Source organism: Emys orbicularis, chromosome 13, assembly GCF_028017835.1.
Source record: "Emys orbicularis isolate rEmyOrb1 chromosome 13, rEmyOrb1.hap1, whole genome shotgun sequence".
NCBI lineage: Eukaryota > Metazoa > Chordata > Testudines > Emydidae > Emys > Emys orbicularis.
In genome coordinates, this window is record NC_088695.1 from 20,494,731 (window position 1) to 20,516,707 (window position 21,977).

General features: G+C 49.9%; 1 pseudogene; it reads left to right on the plus strand.

The window, feature by feature from the left end:
- Window positions 1-21,105, plus strand: part of LOC135887575 (zinc finger protein 271-like) — a 167,661-nt pseudogene extending 146,556 nt beyond the window's left edge.
- Window positions 21,106-21,977: the final 872 nt, after the last annotated feature.

A 21,977-nucleotide genomic window follows, 5' to 3' on the forward strand; every position in this document is an offset into this window, starting at 1 on the left:
TTGAACCTCTCCACCAGCCCGTTGGATTGGGGGTGATAAGCTGAGGCCCAGTTGTGCCGGACCCCGCATTTCTCCCACAAGCACCAGAGTAGGGCCGACATGAAGTTGGACCCTTGGTCTGTTAAGACTTCCTTGGGAAACCCCGCTCGGCTGAAAATGGTCAGCAGCGCATCTGCCACAGTGTCTGCTTCGATGGACGATAAGGGCACTGCCTCGGGGTAGCAGGTGGCGAAATCTACCACCACCAGAATGTATTTCTTCCCTGACCAGGTCGTCTTGCTGAGAGGTCCCACTATGTCCATGGCCACCTTCTGGAAAGACTCCTCTATGATGGGCAAAGGTCTCAAAGCCGCTTTCCCCTTGTCTCGGGCCTTCCCCACCCTCTGGCAGGGGTCACAGGATTGGCAGTACTGTCGGACATTGGTAAAGACCCCAGGCCAGTAAAAGTTCTGAAGCAGCCTCTGCCTGGTGCACCGGATCCCTTGGTGCCCTGCGAGAGGGATGTCATGGGCCAGGTACAGTAGTTTGCAGCGATACTTCTGGGGTACCACCAGCTGCCTCCTGATCCCCCAGGACTCCATCTCCCCAGGAGGAGCCCATTCTCGGCATGGGAACCTCTTCTCCCACAGGAACCTCTCCTTGCAACCTCTCCTCATGGTCTGTACCGCACTGAGGTCAGCCAGGTCCCTTGGCTTCCTCAAGGAGGGGTCTTTCTGCAACTCGGCGGCTGAGGAAGGGATGGGGACCTGCTCCCTCTCGTCGGCTGGGTCGGAAGCCACAGCCCCCCTGAGCCTTGTCCTTGGGTGTTCCCTTCCCACCAGGGTAGGGTTCTGTGCCTCCACTGTGACCTCCTTCCCGAGGTCAGGGCGTAGTGCCTCTCGCCGGCTCTGGCTACGGGTCACGACTAAGGCGTTCTGGGGGTTGCTTGGCCAGTCCTCTAGATCCCCCCCCCCGCCCCATCAACACCTCAGTGGGCAAATGGTGGTGTACTCCCACGTCCTTGGGGCCCTCCTTGGCCCCCCATTTTAGGTGTACCCTCGCCACGGGCACCTTGAATGGGGTCCTGCCCACCCCCGTCAGGGTCAGGAAGGTGTTGGGCATCACCTGATCTGGAGCTACCACCTCAGGCCGGGCCAGTGTCACCTCAGCGCCCGTGTCCCAGTATCCATAGACTTTCCTCCCATCCACCTCGAGGGGAACAAGGCACTCGCTCCGCAGGGACAGCCCCGTGCCCACCCTGTAAATGGAGAACTTGGTGTCCGGAGCATCCAGCCCCCCAGAGAAGGGCCTGGGGCCCTTCTCTCTCTTGAGCAGTTGATAAGCTGCCAGCCCCCCTTGCCTGGGAAGCCTGCCCCTCGTCTGTCTGGGCCTCTACCAAGTTAACCCGGTGTGGGTTCGGTCTGCTCAGTCTGTCCTTGAGCTTGGGGCACTGGGCCCGAATGTGGCCTCTTTGGCCACAGTAATAGCAGCTCATGTCCCGTTGGTCCCCTTGAACCAGTCGGTTGTCCCTGATGCCGGGCGTTCCCCTTGGGAGGGGATTCCCCATATTCCCCCTTTGGGAGGTCCCAGGGTGACTCTCTCCCTGCATCGCGGCGGGCCTGTTCCTTTGGGACTCCTCCCTGCCACCCCCTGACCGGCTCTTCACAAACTCATCGGCCAGCCGCCCTGCATGTCGCAGGTTCTCTGGCTTTTTGTCCCTCAACCACAGCCTCAGGTCAGATGGGCACCGCTCATACAGTTGCTCCAGTACCAGCAGTTTAACCAAGTCCTCCTTAGTCTGGGCCCCATCTGCCCACCTGCTGGCGTATCCCTCCATGCGGACGGCTAGTTGCAGATATGAGACCTCAGGGGTTTTATACTGACTCCGGAACCTTTCCCGGTACATCTCAGGAGTCAGCCCAAACTCACGTAGCAGGGCCTTTTTGAATAGTTCATAGTCCCCTTTCTCCGCCCCCTCCAGTTGTCGGTACAGTGCCACGGCGTTGGGGTCCAGTAAGGGGGTGAGAACCCGGAGTCTGTCCGCAGGATCAACCTGGTGCAGCTTGCAGGCCATCTCAAAGGCATCCAGGAAGTCATCCATGTCCTCCCCCTCCTTACGCTGGGCCAGGATGCACTTATCAAAGCTCCGTGCAGTCCTGGGTCCGCCCTCACTCACCGCAGCTGGGGGCTCGCTGCCCCTCAGCCTCGCCAGCTCCAGTTCATGCTGCCTCTGTTTCTCTTCATGCTGCCTCTGTCTCTCTTTCTCCTCCCGTTCATGCTGTCCCGTTCATGTTTTTCACGATCTGCCAGCTCTCCGTTTTAGCTCCTTCTCCCATTCCAGCCGCTTCTGCTCCATGGATGCTGAATGTCGCCGGGAGGATCCCCTGCTGGCCGGCGAGCTTCACCGGGAGGATCCCCTGCTGGCCGGGGGGGGGGGGGTGTCACGGTGCCCTCGGTATTCGCTGGGCTCCTCCCCACCCTTCCCCTAGGCCTAGGAAGGAGGGGTCTCGGGAAGCCCTCAGCAGCCGGCTGACCACTCCCAGCTGGGACAGACACTGGTGCCTGCGCTGCATCTGCCAGGCTGCTTCCCTCAGAGACAGGGATCAGTTCATTCGAGTGATCTCCTTCCTCCAGCTGGGCAATGAGCTGTTCTTTGGTGAGCCTCCCACTGCGCAGCCCCCTCTGCTTGCACAGCTCCACCAGGTTGCTCTTAAGCCGCTTGGCATACATCTTCCTGCTGGCCACTCACACGCCTGGGTGCTCACCGCTCCCCACAGTTTCCTGGGAGAACCCCTACTGTGCCAGCCCTTCTCGAGGTCACCACCTCTCTGCCAGGGTCAAGCTGCAGACTCCTCCGCCCCGGAACCGCTTGCTGCGATCCCCCGGGGGACCCTGTTACTGCAAAAGTCCTTCTCGCTGGTCACACACTCCCAGGGGTTAATCGCCCCCTGAAACCGTCCCTCGTTGACTCTTCAGCACGCCTGGTCCCCGTCAATCACCCTTCGTTTTACTGCTCCCCAGTCACTTACTGCAGGAAGCGCCGTCCACGGGGGTGCAGTAGATCCCACTGCTAACACCAATTGTCACGGGGTGTGGGGGAGTCAGGGCCCTGCACCCCTCTTCCTGAGATTCACCGTGACTCTCAGCCAGCCAGTAAAACAGAAAGATTTATTAGATGACAGGAACACAGTCCCAAGCAGAGCGTATAGGTACAACCAGAACCCCTCAATCAAGTCCTTCTGGGGGGTTTAGGGAGCTTAGACCCCAGCTTGGGGTTCCCTGCGTTGCACCACCCAGCCCAAACTGAAAACAAAAAAACCTCCTCCAGCAGCTCTCTCCCCCCTCTCTTCTGCTCCTCCTCTCCTTTGTTCAGTCTCCTGGGCAGAAGGTGTCACTTCTCCCAACCCCCCTCCTGGCTCAGGTTACACCTCAGGTAGATTCCTTACCATCCCCAATGTAACTCCCCTGCAACATTTCCAGGTCAAATCCGCCCCGCTCCCTGCTCCGTCACACGGGGGTGCAGAGGTTGTAATCTGTGGTGGAAACTTAGGGTATATCTACACTACGAAATTAGGTCGAATTTACAGAAGCCGGTTTTATAGAAATCGGTTGTATACAGCCGATTGTGTGTGTCCCCACATAAAATGCTCTAAGTGCATTAAGTCAGTGGACCGCGTCCACAGTACCGAGGCTAACGTCGACTTCCGGAGCGTTGCACTATGGGTAGCTATCCCACAGTTCCCGCAGTCTCCGCCGCCCATTGGAATTCTGGGTTGAGATCTCAATGCCTGAATGATGCAAAACAGTGTCGCGGGGGGTTCTGGGTACATGTCGTCAGGCCCCTCCCCCTCCGTCAGAGCAACGGCAGACAATAGATTCGTGCCTTTTTACCTGGGTTACCTGTGCTGACAACATACCACGGCAAGCATGGAGCCCGCTGAGCTCAGCTCACCGTCACCATATGTCATCTGGGTGCCGGCAGACGTGGGACTGCATTGCTACACAGCAGCAGCAGCTAACTGCCTTTTGGCGGTAGACGGTGCAGCATGACTGGTAGCCTTCATCGGCAATCTGGGTGTTAGCAGCCGTGGGGCTGGCAGCCGTAGGGCTGCATTGCACCAGCCTTTTGCCTTTTGGCAGTAGATGGTGTATTACGACTGGTAACCGTAGTCTTTTCCTATTACAAGTTGGATCATCGCACATTAGCAGAGTCTTCCCTGAGCAGCAGATCGTGCAATAGGCCTGAAGGCCATCGTCATCATACAGGAAAAATGTGGCTATCAGTCGTAGTACACTAACTGCCAAGTGCCCAGTATTTGCTGCCAAGCACCCAGAAGATGCCGAGGGCTATCAGTCATGCTGCACCGTCGTCTTAAGATGTAAAAAATAGATTTGTTCTGTATTCATTTGCTTCCCCCTCCCTCCGTCAAAACAATGGCCTGCTAAACCCAGGCTTTTGAGTTCAATCTTTGGGGGGGGGCCATTCTGTGTGACAGTTGTTTGTGTTTCTCCCTGATGCACAGCCACCTTTGTTGATTTTAATTCCCTGTACCTGTACGCCATGTCGTCACTCGCCCCTCCCTCCCTCCCTCCCTCCCCTGGTCCGTCAGATACTAGTTTGGCGCCTTTTTTCAGACCAGACGCCATAGCTAGCACTGGGATCATGGAGCCCGCTCAGATCACCGCGGCAATTATGAGCACTATGAACAGCATGCGCATTGTCCTGGAGTATATGCAGAGCCAGAACATGCCAAAGCAAAACCAGGACCAGCCGAGGAGGCGATTGCAGCACGGCGACGAGAGTTATGAGGAAATTGACATGGACATAGACCTGTCATAAGGCACAGGCCCCAGCAATGTGGAAATCATGGTGTTACTGGGGCAGGTTCATGCCGTGGAACGCCGATTCTGGGCCCGGGAAACAAGCACAGACTGGTGGGACCGCATCGTGCTGCAGGAACTTTGTGACTTGCTTTCCCCTGCCCTGAAGCGCCAGAATACCAAGATGAGAGCAGCCCTCACAGTTGAGAAGCGAGTGGCGATAGCCCTGTGGAAGCTTGCAACGCCAGACAACTACCGGTCAGTCGGGAATCAATTTGGAGTGGGCAAATCTACTGTGGGGGCTGCTGTGATCCAAGTTGCCAGGGCAATGAAAGACCTGGTGATATCAAGGGTAGTGACTCTGGGAAACGTGCAGGCCATAGTGGATGGCTTTGCTGAAATGGGATTCCCTAACTGTGATGGGGCGATAGACGGAACCCGTATCCCTATCTTGGCACCGGAGCACCAAGGCAGCGAGTACATAAACCGAAAGGGGTACTTTTCAATGGTGCTACAAGCCCTGGTGGATCACAAGGGACGTTTCACCAACATCAACGTGGGATGGCCGGGAAAGGTACATGATGCTCGCGTCTTCAGGCACTCTGCTCTGTTTCGAAAGCTGGAGGAAGGGACTTTCTTCCCGGACCAGAAAATAACCGTTGGGGATGTTGAAATGCCTATCGTGATCCTTGGGGACCCAGCCTATCCCTTAATGCCATGGCTCATGAAGCCGTACACAGGCAGCCTGGACAGGAGTCAGGACCTGTTCAACTACAGGCTGAGCAAGTGCCAAATGGTGGTGGAATGTGCATTTGGACGTTTAAAAGCGCGCTGGCGCAGCTTACTGACTCGCTCAGACCTTAGCGAAAAGAATATCCCCGTTGTTATTGCTGCTTGCTGTGCGCTCCACAATATCTGTGAGAGTAAGGGGGAGACATTTATGGCGGGGTGGGAGGTTGAGGCAAATCGCCTGGCCGCTGATTACGCGCAGCCACACACCAGGGCGGTTAGAGGAGCACAGCATGGCGCGGTGCGCATCAGAGAAGCTTTGAAAATGAGTTTTGTGACTGGCCAGGCTACGGTGTGAAACTTCTGTTTGTTTCTCCTTGATGAAATCTCCGCTCCCCCACCCACCCGGTTCACTCTACTTCCCTGTAAGCCAACCACCCCACCCTCCCCTTCCCCCTTCGAGCACCGCTTGCAGAGGCAATAAAGTCATTGTTACTTCACATTCATGCATTCTTTATTAATTCATCACACAACTAGGGGGATAATTGCAAAGGTAGCCCGGGATGGGTGGGGGAGGAGGGAAGGAAAAGGACACACTGCAGTTTAAAACTTTAACTCTTATTGAAGGCCAGCCTTCTGATGCTAGGGCAATCATCTGGGATGGAGTGACTGGGTGGCCGGAGGCCCCCACACCGTGTTCTTGGGCGTCTGGGTGAGGAGGCTATGGAACTTGGGGAGGAGGGCTGTTGGTTACACAGGGGCTGTAGCGGCGGTCTCTGCTCCTGCTGCCTTTCCTGCAGCTCAACCATACGCTGGAGCATATCAGTTTGATGCTCCAGCAGCCGGAGCATCGACTCTTGCCTTCTGTCTGCAAGCTGACGCCACCTATCATCTTCAGCCCGCGATTCAGCACGCCACCTCTCCTCTCGTTCATATTGTGCTTTTCTGTAATCAGTCATTGACTGCCTTCACGCATTCTGCTGTGCTCTGTCAGCGTGGGAGGACATCTGTAGCTCTGTAAACATGTCATCACACGTCCTACATTTTCTCTTTCTAATCTTCACTAGCCTCTGTGAAGGAGAAACATTTGCAGCTGGTGGAGGAGAAGGGAGAGGTGGTTTAAAAAGACACATTTTAGAGAACAATGGGTACACTCTTTCACGTTAAATTTTGCTGTTCACATTACACAGCACATGTGCTTTCGTTACAAGGTCGCATTTTTCCTCTTATATTGAGGGCCTGCCGGTTTGGTGTGAGAGATCACTCACGCAGTGCCAGGCCACAGATTTCAGCTTGCAGGCAGCCATGGTAAGACTCAGTCTTTTGGCTTTTTTAACCTTCTTAACATGTGGGAATGGTTTAAAACAGTAGTGCTCTCATTTCCCATACCAAGCACCCGTTGGGTTGGCCATTTAAAATGGGTTTGCAATGTAAAAGGAGGGGCTGCGGTTTCAGGGTTAACATGCAGCACAAACCCAACTAAGTCCCCTCCCCCACACACCCAATTCTCTGGGGTGATCACTTCACCCCTCCCCCCCACCGTGTGGCTAACAGCGGGGAATCTTTCTGTTCAGCAGAGCAGGAACGGGCACCTCTGAATGTCCCCTTAATAAAATTGCCCCATTTCAACCAGGTGACCGTGAATGATATCACTCTCCTGAGGATAACAAAGAGCGATAAGGAATGGATGTTGTCTGCATGCCAGCAAACACCGGGACCATACGCTGTCATGCTTTGTTATGCAATGATTCCAGACTACGTGCTACTGGCCTGGCGTGGTAAAGTGTCCTACCATGGCGGACGGGATAAGGCAGCCCTCCCCAGAAACCTTTTGCAAAGGCTTTGGGAGTACATGAAGGAGAGCTTTCTGGAGATGTCCCTGGAGGATTTCCGCTCCATCCCCATACACGTTAACAGACTTTTCCAGTAGCTGTACTGGCCGCGATTGCCAGGGCAAATTAATCATTAATCATTAAACACGCTTGCTTTTAAACCATGTGTAATATTTACAAAGGTACACTCACCAGAGGTCCCCTGTGTGCCCTCAGGGTCTGGGAGCACGCCTTGGGTGAGTTCGGGGGTTACTGGTTCCAGGTCCAGGGTGATAAACATATCCTGGCTGTTGGGGAAACCAGTTTCTCCGCTTCCTTGCGGCTGTGAGCTATCTACATTTTCTCCATCCTCATCTTCCTCGTACCCCGAACCCGCTTCCCTGTGTGTTTCTCCAGTGAAGGAGTCATAGCACACGGTTGGGGTAGTGGTGGCTGCACCCCCTAGAATGGCATGCAGCTCCGCGTAGAAGCGGCATGTTTGCGGCTCTGCCCTGGACCTTCCGTTTGCTTCTCTGGCTTTGTGGTAGGCTTGCCTTAGCTCCTTAATTTTCACGCGGCACTGCTGTGCGTCCCTGTTATGGCCTCTGTCCTTCATGGCCTTGGAGACCTTTTCTAATATTTTGCCATTTTGTTTACTGCTTCAGAGTTCAGCCAGCAGTGATTCGTCTCCCCATATGGCGAGCAGATCCCGTACCTCCTGTTCTGTCCATGCTGGAACTCTTTTGCGATCCTGGGACTCCATCACGGTTACCTGTGCTGATGAGCTCTGCGTGGTCACCTGTGCTCTCCACGCTGAGCAAACAGGAAATGAAATTCAAACGTTCGCGGGGCTTTTCCTGTCTACCTGGCCAGTGCATCTGAGTTGAGAGTGCTGTCCAGAGCGGTCACAATGAAGCACAGTGGGATAGCTCCCGGAGGCCAATAACGTCGAATTCCGTCCACACTACCCCAATTCCGACCCCCTAAGGCCGATTTTATCGCTAATCCCCTCGTCGGAGGTGGAGAAAAGAAACCGGTTTAAAGGGCCCTTTAAGTCGAAAGAAAGGGCTTCGTTGTGTGAACGTGTCCAGGCTTAATTCGATTTAACGCGGCTAAAGTTGACCTAAACTTGTAGTGTAGACCAGGCCTAAGTGGTAAACCAGATACCTAGAGATGTAGCAACCTGCTCAGTTCCCCAGGGGAATAAATTAGGACCATTCCCTAGGCAGTGGTTGAATCCTTGCTCCAGACCAGTGTGTCATGGGATCTTGTATGATTTATAGCCCAGTCCCTGTAGGGTGGGACTGGGGAGAGGAAGGAGCCTCTCTCGGGGACTACTCATATCGGGGACTACTCATATCCAGAGCCTCTCTCTGGAAGTACTAACAGCACTGACCTTAATGAACGAGATCAACCCTTGTTCCTGTTCCTCCCCCCGCCCCCCTGCAGCAGGATTTCCAATTTCCAAACCGGATGTGATCTCCCAGCTGGAACTAGGGGAGGAGCCTTGGGTCCCCGATCTCCAGGGCTACAAGAAAAGGGAGATCCTGAGATATACCGACACAGGTGAGGCTTCTGCTAAAATGACTTAGTTTTTGAATCCTCATGGCAGACATTACTCTGGGGGTTTCACCGATTGTGTGTGACCCTGTAGCTCCTACCCTCATCTCTAGCTGGATGGGATGAGGAGATAGAATTGGTCCCTGGCTCGCTCTCTTCTGGGAAAGGGTGTGGGGTAGAAAGAGGTAATTTTTTAATTGATGGATGCTAACACACTTTATTTTAAAAATTACCAAAAATATGTAGTGTTGATAAACAAGCAATGGCAGGTCAGCTCTTAGTAATTGTTTGTCTTCTGCCAACTCAGAGGTGTGGCTCCCACTACTTTCAATCACAGGGGTTCTTTGACATACTATTAAGAATTGGGTGAAACCTTGTTATGGGTTGTGTTAAAACTCCATTGAGATTGGTAGGGATGAACTTATCTTTCAGTCAACTTAACTGTAAGCATAAGCCCTACCTAAGACAAAAGGTGTGTGTGAACCCAAGCAGGAGAATCTGGCTAAGTATTGTTTTGGGGAGGTGTGTGTGTGTGTGAAGAAAAATCACACAAGAACAGGCTGAAGTCGGGTCAACACCTAAAACTTAGGTCACCCTATCTACATCACTCAGGGGTGAGAAAAATTCCATGCACTGTGTGATGTAATTATGTTGACGAAGAATTCTTCCATCAACCCTAACCCCAACTCATGCACACCTCCAAGAGGTGCATATCTACATTGATTGAAAAAACCCCTTCTGACAATGTAGGAAATGTCTACACTACAGTGGCATAGCTGCTGCACTGTAGTTGTTCTGCTGTAATGTAGACATACCCTGAGAGGAAGAGGCAGCCTGAAGGAGCAGATGAAAGCATGGTGGCTGACCCTGGAAGAGACCTGGGAAGAGGTTTTTGGGTCAGGGGTGCAGGTTCAAAGCGTGTTCTTGGTGTTGTGAGCAAAAGAATCTGCTTCCTGCTATTTGATTCCCTCTGCATCCAGAGATACAGTGTACATTCTTTGTAAATAAACAAAACTGCATGAAAGGAATACCTATCGCCAATTTCTACTCCCAGATGGAACACCCACAGGGCCCCGAACTTTGACTAGCCACTTGGGTCAAAAGTGGCAACAATACCTTAAGGGACATCATGATTAAGATCAATTAAAATAATCACAATTATTAACCATGGCTGTTTTTATTAAAGAAAAGAAAGCATTAATCAAACAACACAAATGACCAAACATAAACGATGAACTGGTTACTTCTATTACACACTCTACTGTGTCTCTCTCTGTGGAGAGCTTTTAAAAGAGATTGCATCCTTGTGTCTCCCGGAATACATGGTCTAACCACTCGGTGATTAACAGGAGAAACTTCATATTTTAAGTTACAGCAGCATTTTCAGATCCTAATAAAATCATTACAGGAGTTTTAAAGCGAATTCCCTGGCAGTGTCTTAGTTAACTTTCTCTCACCAGTCCATGTGGAAGTCTTGGAGAGTTTTTCTTTGGGTTGGCTTCTTCTTGAGTCTTCTGTTTTTCTTACCTGTCTGTGGCAACTTGCTTGGAGATGGGCACAGGATGAGTTGTGAAGTGCTTGCTGTCTTAGCAGGGTAGCAGAGGGTTGTGCTCACTTCACAGTTTATTTATACTCTTCTCTTTCCTATTTCCATGAAATTATAGAAAAACTTCTTTCAGGCTTGTTTAGCGTCAAAGCTGGTGCTGTCACTTTTTCATGGGCTCCATGCCTTCGGGGTTGGCTTAGGTGACACCTTCAGCTCCTGAATATGCAATCAGCCTAATGAGCGTGCAACATTTCTTAAATAGCCTTTGCCCTTTTTGTGGCAGGAAAGCATTTGATAACTTTAAAAGTTACTTTTAAAACTTCCTTTTTATTCAGTCCATTTTCTGAGATATTCTTTCAATTTTATTAGAGTTTGACAGGAAATGAAATTCTATTTTCAAAAAGTTCAAACACTCCCATTCCTCGTATAAAGTCTTGTAGTTCTCAAAATTGTCTCTTTCAGTTCAATAACTCTTACAAAACCTCTAGCTTAAATAATTAAAAAGTTTATGACTCTTGCAACAGCTTTGTCTTCCAGAGTTGGGTGAGGGTTTGCCTGTGCACTGCCAATAATTAATTCTCCATTAATGTAAATATCTTATACTTAAATGGCTTCTTACATTAATAAAATTAATTTAGCATCAAATCACTTTGCTACATTTGTGCATGAGACATCTTACCATTCATAGAACAATGATATCAGGCAGTTTTCATATGAACATTTTCATTTAGATTAAAAATATTTGCAAATATTCATCTCCTTAAGCATTCGAGAAACAATAAAGATTTTCACTTTTTAAGTGGAAACATGATTTGGAAGTAACCAATGTCTTCCGTAAAATATTTCCCACCATAAATTGTCTCCATATTTAAAGAATGAAGACATTAGTGTGTTTACAAAATAAATCAATTTCAATAAGGATATTTCTAGAATTCTTTGGGTGGGTTTAACTGAAGTTTTTCTTTGTAAATATGATGGCTATAAAAGACTCAGTTTTATGACTTGGTTTAGAGCTGTGATAGCACATCTTAAGCATTACTTCTTTTTGAGGTTTTCTGAATAAAAACTTCCTCACATTCTTTTTCACATCCAGGACTCTTTCTCAACCATACATATCTGACAAAATCTCTTTTCTTGTGATAAAGATCATATCTATACCACATTGGCATCTTGTACAAGAAGGATGTGTCCTGTTTCTTTATGAAACACTCTGATAGGTTTGGTTGCTTTTTGACCAAATGGTTTCTAGATTTACAACCTACCATTTGCAGGATATTGTAATTACAGACTCTTACAAATATTCTATACAAAGCAGGAATCACAATAACTAACACACATACATCTTTCAAAGCATGGTATAAAAGAAAGTAGTGTATAGAATGTTACAGTTCAATAGAAGCTATACAGCTGCATTCTAGAGTCTGCATAAACACACTTGGAGGTAATAGATTCTCCTTAGCCATAAAGCGATGTTTATCTTTACTCACATTTGTTTGTCTTTGGGAGATAAGGTAGAAGTCCCCTGAGACTCCTTTGGTTAGCTTGATTTTTTCCCCATAATTAAATAAACAGAAATACATGTATGTGAGGTACTTTTCTGCAATCATCATATGTATGAGAGCAATGGTAAATATATTTAAGCTTCAGTATAAGAACAGGAAGGTTTGATGGCATAATATTTAAATTTATTAATATTTTGCATTAATATTTAGGTCTCTCACCTACCAGGGTTTGAGGGATTTAGCTCCTAATATTTGTCTCCCCATCAACTCTCAATATACTGACTGACTCCTGTCTGGTTTCTCTCTGTCCCAGCAGGTGACTCGACAGTGAGTGAGAAGGAGGAGGAGAACTCTCAGCAGGGATGTCCTGAGCCAGTGGAACCACACGGGGTGGTCTCAGGAAGCGGTGAAGGGAACTTTTATCAGAGTCCTGAGCAGCGAGAAGCCCATGAGAGTCAGTGCAGGCCAGAGAAGCAGCAGGGAAACCAGCCAGAGAAGATACAGTGTAAATCCTCTCAGAGGAGCAGAGGGAACAAGAAAATCAAAGAAGCTGTTCGACAGAGAATCCCCACTAGAGAGGGACCCTATATGTGCGGCAACTGTGGGAGAAGCTTCCCTTGGAAATCCGTTCTTCTTATTCATCAGAGAATCCACACAGGAGAAAAACCCTACAAGTGCCCTGACTGTGAGAAACGCTTCAGCCTGCGCGGAAACCTCATTGCACATTACAGAATCCACACAGGAGAGAAATTCTACACATGCACTGACAGCTTCAGTCTCAGATCAGACCTCACAAAACATCAGAGAAACCACGTGGGAGAAAAACCCTACACCTGCAGTGAGTGCGGGAAAAGCTTCAGACTCCGCTCCCACCTCATTGCACATCAGGGAATCCACAGGGGAGAGAGACCCTATAAGTGTCCCGAGTGTGGGAAAAGCTTCAAACGCAGCTCATCGGTTATCAGACATGAGAGAATCCACACAGCAGAGAAGCCCTATAAATGCCCCGACTGAGGGAAAAGCTTCAGCCGGAGCTGGTACCTTATTACCCATCAGAGAAGCCACATGGGGGAGAGCGCCTATAAATGCCACCAGTGTGAGAAAAGCTTCAATCAGAAGTGGAACCTTATTAAACATCAGAGAACCCACACGGCCGAAAAGCCCCACAAATGTCCCGAGTGCGGGAAAAGCTTTGGTCAGCGCTCACACCTGGATTCACACCAGAGGACCCACACAGGCGAAAAACCCTGTGAATGTCCCAAGTGCGGGAAAAGCTTTGGCTGGCGCTCCAACCTTATTGCACATCAGAGAGTCCACACAGGAGAGAGACCGTATAAATGCCTGACCTGTGGAAAAAGCTTCCGATACAGCTCAGACCTCAGTAAACATCAAAAAAAAAACACGGGAGAGAAACCCTAAAAATGCAATGAGGGCACGTCTCAGAGCAGACTTTAATACATATCAGAGAATCCACACAGGACACAAACCCTAGAGGGGTCCTGGCTAGGGATGGGCCATGTGGATAACACCTTTGCCGATTCCCATGAATCTGAGTGTCAGGCCAGGCTGGAGTGGCCCCGTAACAAGGACATGTAACAGTTATTAAAGCAGAGAATAAAATCACCTTCCTAGAAGGGAGTCCTGTAGAGCAAGAGACTGAGACGTTGTGATGGGATTTGATTCTCACTTCTCAAGGAAGCTCTGAGTGTCCCCTCTTCAGCTCCTACATTTAAGTTTGGTACTAGAAACCTAGAACAATCTTTATCTTGTAACTTCTGGTTTATTCTTTCCGGTGTTTTATTTAATGGAATTGATACGTACAGGAGCAATGTTGGACTCAGGTTCAAAACATCCTATCCTGGGCTCTGGGCACTGAGTCAAGGCGACGGTTTAATTGTGATTTTTCTTGCTTTGAACAAGGAGGAATGAGGTAGATCCCAGTTTCTCAAATGCTCAGAGTCCTTTATCTGGAGAGGACAAGAGTGTGAAAATTGATCTTTGTGGGGTGAAATGGGGCCTTCAGGAAAGTCTCTTTAAGGGTTTATTTTATACTGTACAATCTAGCAGCTGAAATTACACTTGGATTCTGCTTTTTATTCCCCTGTAGTTACTATGAATTCACAGATCTAGAAGGTTTAGCTAGATGACTGAGTTACTGATATCTGCCAGTAGAATTACATACATACACTGTCATGGGTCTCCAGTTTTCCTTTTCAATACATGTATACACTACAGAGCCCCCGTAATGAGTAGGTGAACTCCATGACCTGTTTACTTGTTCCTATTCCATGAGAACGGCCATACTAGGTCAGACCAAAGGGGCTGACCACAAGGCTGAGTAATTATCCCTTATACATTTAGAATCTAGGTCCATTAAATGCACTGTTGTTCCATTGTAATTATCTTGCTGTTTCTTTTTTTTTTTTTTTTTTTTTTTTTTTTTATACAGGCACTTAAACACAAAAAAAATCAAAGTTCACATAGAAGCTAATTCTCTGTACTCCAAAAATACTTCATTGACTGAGTTGGGGGTGGGGGGGAGTGTTAATATTAAATATTCCATTGTAAAGTTAATCAGCTGTTTGTATGAAGTAGTGGTAAGGATGGGTGAAATGAAGAACACAGTGAAATTGAAGCCACAGGTTTACATTTTAATTTGAATTTGAGGCTGATAGACTCATTGAAGTTAGGCCATGTCTGCATGGGAAAGATTTTTCTGGTGTACGTTTTTCTGCTCTAACTGTATCAGTATAACTATCGTGAAAGAATGCATCCACTCCTCTTTGTTTGTGCCACTTTTAGCTGCTTCCCTTCTGAATTGTTGCTCTGCACTTTGGTCAAAATAACCATGGAGCATCCTGAGCAGATACCCCGGGAGACAATGTTCCACCACTGGGCTCTCTGCATTGTGGGATCTTTTTCATGATGCATTGTGTGATGCTTACCACAACCAATTGGGACTTGGGGTCAAACTAACGAACTCCTAGGATTCCTCATCTGGCATCCCATAATTCATCCTTTTTTTTTTTTTTTTTTTTTGTCCCTTGCCAGAGACATTTTCAAACTGCAGTAAGACAGCATGAGGAAGTTACTGTTGAGGCCATGGTCCTGACAGTCCCTAATATGAACAGGCTGTTCTGTGTGTACTGGCAGTCATGCAGCTGGACAGCTTCGGATGGGTGGGAGACAGCCACGGCAATATGGCTAGCAGAGAAGGATGAAATAGAGCAGTTACTTTTTCATGACAGTTTCCCGAGGGGAGCACTGCTGCGGGTCTCTGCCAACTAGCACTGGCCAGCGGGATGGGATAACACTGCAGAACAGGGAGGAACAGACATGGTGGCAGAACCTCAGGATGAAATTCAGCATAGACAAATGTAAAGTGCTACAATGGGGGATGAAAAAACAAATGCACAAATACTGAATGGGGAATAACTGGCTTGGCAGCAGCACTGCTGAGAAGGATCTGGGAATTGTGGATCTCATCCCCAACATGAGTCAACAGTGCAACGCTGTTGCAAAAAAAGGAAAGGCAATTTTAGGTTGCATTAGCAGAGGCATAGCGTGCAAGTCACAGGAGCCGATAGTACCGCTCTACTTGGTGCTGGTTAGTGGAGTACTCTGTCCAATTTTGGTTACCAATGAATAGAAAGGATGTATAGAAATTAAAAAGGATCCAGAGGCATGCAACAATGATCAAATACAAGTCATATGAGCAAAGGCTGAAGAAACTGGGTATGTTTACTTTGGAAAAGAGGAGATGAAGGGGGGACATGACAGCAGTCTTCAGATACTTGAAAGGCTGCCATAAAAAAAATGGAGAAAAGTTGTTCTCTCTTGCCACAGAAGGCAGGACAAGAGCAACGGGTTCAAACTACAGCATAGCATATTTAGATTAAATTTCAGGAAAAACTTCCTAGCTGTAGGAACAGTAAGACAATGGAACAGACTGGCTAGGGAGGTCATGGAAGCTCCTTCACTGGAGGTTTTCAAAAGGAGGCTGGATAGCCATCTGTTCTGGATGCTGTAGACACAACAAATCCTGCATCTTGGCAGAGGATTAGACTAGATGACCCTTGCAGTCCCTTCTAACCCTATAAATTCTAACACAAGCACTCCAGGTGAGTACATGCAGTGCTGACACAAGCAGCCAAGTATACATATGCCCAAGCAATGTATAGACCAGGGATCGGCAACCTTTGGCACGCAGGTCGCCAGGGTAAGCACCCTGGCGGGCCGGGCCGGTTTGTTTACCTGCTGCGTCCGCAGGTTCGGCCGATCATGGCTCTCACTGGCCGCGGTTTGCCGCTCCAGGCCAATGGGGGCGGCGGGAAGTGGCGTGGGCCGAGGGATGTGCTGGCTTCTGCTTCCCGCCGCCTCCATTGGCTTGGAGCGGCGAACTGCAGCCAGTGGGAGCCACAATCGGCCGAACCTGTGGACGCGGCAGGTAAACAAACCGGCCCGGCCCGCCAGGGTTCTTACCCTGGCGACCCGCGTGCCAAAGGTTGCCGATCCCTGGTATAGACTTTGGTAGCTGCATGCTGATGTAACTTGTGTTGACCAAAGTTTGTAGGGTAAATGTGGCTGTATATAATGATAGATTCAAGAAGCTCAATCTATTTAGCTTAACAAAGAGAAGGCTAAGGGTAATTTAATTACAGTCTATAAGTACCTACATGGGGAATAAATATTTGATAATGGGCTCTTCAGTCTTGCAGAGACAGTTGTAACATAATCACAGAATCCATAGGATTGGACAGGACCTCAAGAGGTCTTCTAGTTCAGTCCCCTGCACTCATGGCAGGACTAAGTATTATCTCTAGTCCATCCCTAACAGGTGTTTGTCTAACATGCTCTTAAAAATCTCCAATGATGGAGATTCCACAACCTCCCTAGGCAATTTATTCCAGTGCTTCACTACCCTGACAGGAAGTTTTTCCTAATGTCCAACTTAAACCTCCCTTGCTGCAATTTAAGCCCATTGCTTCTTGTCCTATCCTTAGAGGTTAAGGAGAACATTTTTTCTCCCTCCTCCTTGTAACAACCTTTTCCAATCCAATGGCCAGAAGTTAAAACTAGTCATTCAGACTGGAAATAAGACATACATTTTTAACGGTGAGAGTAATTAAGCATTGGAACAGTTTACCGAGAGCCATGGTGGATTCTCCATCACTGGCAATTTTAAAATCAAGATTGGATGTTTTCCGCTAATCTGCTCTAGGAATTATTTTGGGGAAGCTCTGTGGCCTGCGTTAGCAGGATCAGACTAGTCTAGGGGTTCCCAAACTTAGTTCGCGGCTTGTTCAGGGTAAGGCCCTGGCGGGCCACGAGATGCTTTGTTTACCTGAGTGGCTGCAGGTATGGCCATTTGCAGCTCTCAGTGGTTTGTCGTTCCTGGCCAATGGGAGCTGGGGGAACCAGCGCGGGCCGGGCCACCGCTTCCCACAGCTCCCGTTGGCCGGGAACGGTGAACCACGGCCACTGGGAACTGCAAGCGGCTGTACCTGCGGCCTCTCAGGTAAACAAAGCATCTCGTGGCCCGCCAGGGTCTTACCCTGAACAAGCCGTGAACCAAGTTTGGGAACCCCTGGACTAGATGATCACAACAGTCCCTTCTCCCCCTGGAGGGAATCTATGAATGAGGAGACTCCAGGAGCTCCCCTGGGAGGGTAATTTTAGGAAGACTGGGGACTATTCTTGCTGGGTCAACAAAATAACGCCGGGGCTGACAGAGCTTAGAGCCCTGGAGGGCAGCAGGAGCCACAGTTCGGTTTATTCACTCTGGCTGGTCTCTCTGTTCAGGAAGGAGGGAAGGGTTCTGGCAAATCGGGGGTTAACATGGTGTGATAATAGACTGCTTGCAAGTTGCTTATTATTATTACTGTTCTTGCTCCTGCTGATCAGTAAATGGGGGTTGAACTTCCTGGGTCAGACGCTGTTGCTACTACAGCCTCCCTAACCTCCGTCTTCTATTGTGTGAGCCGGGGCTGAGCCGCTGCTGCTCCCCAGCAGGGTGTGTGCGGGGAGAGCCCTTCCCTAGCGCCCCTCTGTGCCCAGCAGGGGGGACTTTCTCCGGGGGGCTGGAATCAGCCCTGGGGCAGCCCCGGGCTCTGCCCACACCAGCCCCTGAGCCGGAGCCTGCAGGTGAGGGGAGAGACCCGGGGGAAAGGGCTGGGGCCGGGCCCCTCCTCGCCCCAGCTCTGCTCCCGGGCCGGGGTCTGCGAGTCCCAGAGCTGCTGCTCTCCCCCGGCCCCCGGCTCCGCTCCCCTGAGCGCCTGCAGGAGCCGAGCCAGCTCCGGGAGAGCGAACGCCCCGGGCCGGGCCAGGGACCGAGTCTCCCAGCCGGAGGGGAGGGGAGAGGGGGCAGGAGGGAGACAGGGAGAGAGATTGGCAGGGGCAGCAGGAGCAGTAGGTAGGGAGGGAGGTTCCCCCAGCCCTGCCCAGCCCCATTCCCTGCAGCATCCCGGGACAGATTGACTTTCCTGGGACACTGTGAGGGGCAAGGAGAGGAAAAGCCAGTTCCTGCCTCTGCCTAGTCCCTGCGCTGCTGGAGGAATGTGCTGTCCTGGGGACAGTGTCAGGGGATCCCCCAAAGCGGTTCCTTTGGTCCTGCTCTTTTCCAGCACTTGGTTCACACACTCTGTTGCTGGGGAGTTAAAATGTATCAGTGGGTTTAGCCGTGGTGGGAAGGGCTGGGTCTGCCCTGCATTTCTCTGTAGAATTTTTAGATGCATCTAAATGATTGAGGAGCTGAAGTCCCACTTTTCAAAACAGACTTTCAATGAGAGCCAAACTTGTAATGTGCCTCTGGCCGTGTCTACCCACAGTAGCTGCACGGCTTTGTCTTTCCCCCTAGAGTGACATAATCCCCCTGGCATTGACACAGTGACATCCCCTAGCCCCCTCCTATCCAATTCAGCATGCTGCTGCAAGCTCATTCTCCTGGCCCCTCGCTTCGACCTCTCTTTGCATCCCCCTGCTGGCCACCCCTTCTAGAATCATAGAATATCAGGGTTGGAAGAGACCTCAGGAGGTCATCTAGTCCAATCCCCTGCTCAAAGCAGGACCAACACCACTGTATCATCCCAGCAAGGCTTTGTTAAGCCTTAAAAACCCCTAAGGATGGAGATTCCACCACCTCCCTAGGTAACCCATTCCAGTGCTTCACCACCCTCCTCTCTGTCACATCTAGTCACTTGTCTTCCCTGTGGAGGTCGTTCATGGGCTATCCCCACTCTTCCTGTCTTCTTTCATTTGCTACTGGGATGCTGACCTATATTGTCTCCTTGTGCTCCCCCATCTGTGTGTTCCCATCTGTTGTGTCTTGTATAATTATATTTTAAGCTCTCTGGGGCAGGGACTTTTTTTGTTCTGTTTGTACGGCACCAAGCACAAGGTCCTGGCCATGACTAGCAATTCTAAGTGCTATGGCAATACAAATATTGTATTTATTACTATTATTATAATTTATTTATTATTGACCACATAAAAGTGTTTATACTAGGACAGCTTATTCACCCCCTACAAGCATGAATAGCTCAACTGGTACAGAACCTCTGTGTAGATCAGGCCACTTTTGAAAACAGGATTTTGGTTTCTAAAACACTTCAGTGTTTTTGAAATTTTTATTCCTCCAGACCGATTCTTTTTCCTGGCATTGCATTGTCTAGAACTTCCATCTGAAGGGAAAGAACCTGCGGGAAATTCAGGCGTGAAATGTGCCATATACCAGTGTCAGAGAGCAGATCCAGATGACACTGCCATAAATGTGCTGGTGTTTCCCTGGATCCTGTTTACACTGGTGCTTCTAGGGTTGCCAGCACTGGGGTACTGTTAGCGTCAGGGATTTCCAAGAAATATCTAGTGCAGAGGAAGGTAAATGGGGCTGAGTTTAAAACCCTGGGTTTAAAATTTTTTATAACAAACACTTAGTGTGGATGTAACACACCTGAACTCAGCTGTTCTCTTTCTTCCAAGCAGGATTTCCCCATTTGGAAAGCTGACATGATGTTCATGATGGAAGGAGAGGAAAAGCTGTGGGTGCCTGACCTCCAGGTCTCTGTGGGAAGGGAGATCCTGAGAGGGGCCTGCACAGGTGAGGAACTGGCTAAACTGATTTGAAAATCATCAGTGGATTAAGGAAGAAGCTGGGATTCCCACAAAGGCCCTGTGAGCTCCTCCCATTCAGATAGGTGTCATATCCTCACAGTAGGCATCACTTATCGCTTCCCACCCTCCATGACTGACCCCTGGCAGTAGCTCCCTCCCTCTGGGTGTTCAGGTGGGATGTGGAGAACAAATTGGTCCCCTCCCCTCTCTCCTCAGGGGAAGGGCTTAGGGAACTCAGCTCCTGATGTTTCAATCTCTCCAGCATTTATTTGTGCTTGTTCCTCCATTTCCCATTCCCCATCTGAGGTTCCCTTCCCCCCGGCACAAGGAGTGACTCCTGTCTGGATTCTGTCTCTGTCCCAGCAGGTGACGGGATGTTGAGGGAGAGTGAGGAGGAGAATCCCCAGCAGGAAGGTGCTGAGCCAGTGGAACTGCCTGGGATGGTGTCAGGAAGAGTTGAAGGGGATGTTTCCGAGAGTCCCGAGCAGGCAGAAGCCTGTGAGAGTCAGTGCAGGGTATCTAGCCATGACAGAAGCCAGCCAGGGAAGGGAGGGAGTAAAACCACTCAGAGGGGAAGAGGAGTCAGGAAACTCAAAGAAATCATTCAGCAGAGAAACCGGAGACAGGAGAGATCCATGACATGTGAGGAATGTGGGAAGAGCTTCCACTGGAGATCAGCCCTCATTGTGCACCAGAGAATCCACACGGGCAAGAGACCCTATAAATGTGAGAAGTGTGGGAAAAGCTTCAGCCAGAGCTCGACCCTTTTTGAGCACCAGAGAATCCACATTGGAGAGAAGCCTTATAAATGCCCCAACTGGGGAAAAACTTTAGTGCCAGGAGGTACCTTATTCAGCATCAGAGACTCCTCCTGGGAGAGAAACCCTACGGGTGCTCCGAGTGCGGGAAGAGCTTCAGCCAGAGCTCAACTCTTATCAGGCACCAGCGAATCCACACGGGAGAGAGACCCTACAAATGCCCTGACTGTGGGAAAAGCTTCGGCCGGAGCTCAATCCTTATTCGACACCAGAGAACCCACATAGACTAGAAATTCACAATTTTCCTTTACTGGAGTCTGAAGCAGTGCAAATAAACTGGGAAATGCATTGTCTGGGGAGGGGTAAGGGAACTGACATGCTGAGAGGCAGAGGGGGAGGTGCTGATTACTGAGATTGTAGGGGACAGAAAGGGGGGTGAGGATCTGCAGCCCAGATCCTCAAAGGTACTTAAGCATTGCTCTGCTCAGTCTTGCAACACCTAATTCCTCAGCACCCTGCTGCCCAGTGGAATTCGCTTCCCTCCCTGTACAATGCATGGGGAGAGTTAGGTGTCCAGGGAAGAGATTCCTGAAGCCAGCAAACTGTGCGGGGAGCCATTGAAGCTAGCCAGGAGTGAAATGCCAAGCAGAGGGGTGGGGAGATGAGAGGGGCTTAGCTGCCTAAGCAGCTGACCTGGTGCGCAGGGCTGACAGGCCAGATAGGATGTGTTTACACTGCTGCTGGGAGTGTGCCTCAGCCCGGGTAGACAGATTTGTACTAGCGGGACTTGAGCTGCCGCACAATCAGTGTGAACATTGCAGTCGGGCTGAAGCCGAGGGTGTTGGTTGGGCTTAAGCGCCCGAGATGCAGCCCAAGCTGCAATGTCCACACTGCTATTTTTAATATGCTAGATCGAGGCTTGCTAGTGTGAGTCTATGTGAAGCTTGTTTTCAGCTGCAGTGTAGACATACCCAATAGGGCCCTATGCAGACCCCGCCTGAGAGGCTGGGCCCAGTGTAGCTGCACAGAGCCCTTACTTGCAGGGACCCAGCTGTCCCTGTCTCACTGTCCTATCTCTCGTGTGAGTCTTTCTATCATTTAAACAACAAGAACGTGACCCTGACCCCATACTCCTGGCCATTGGGGGGGTGTATGTCTGGGG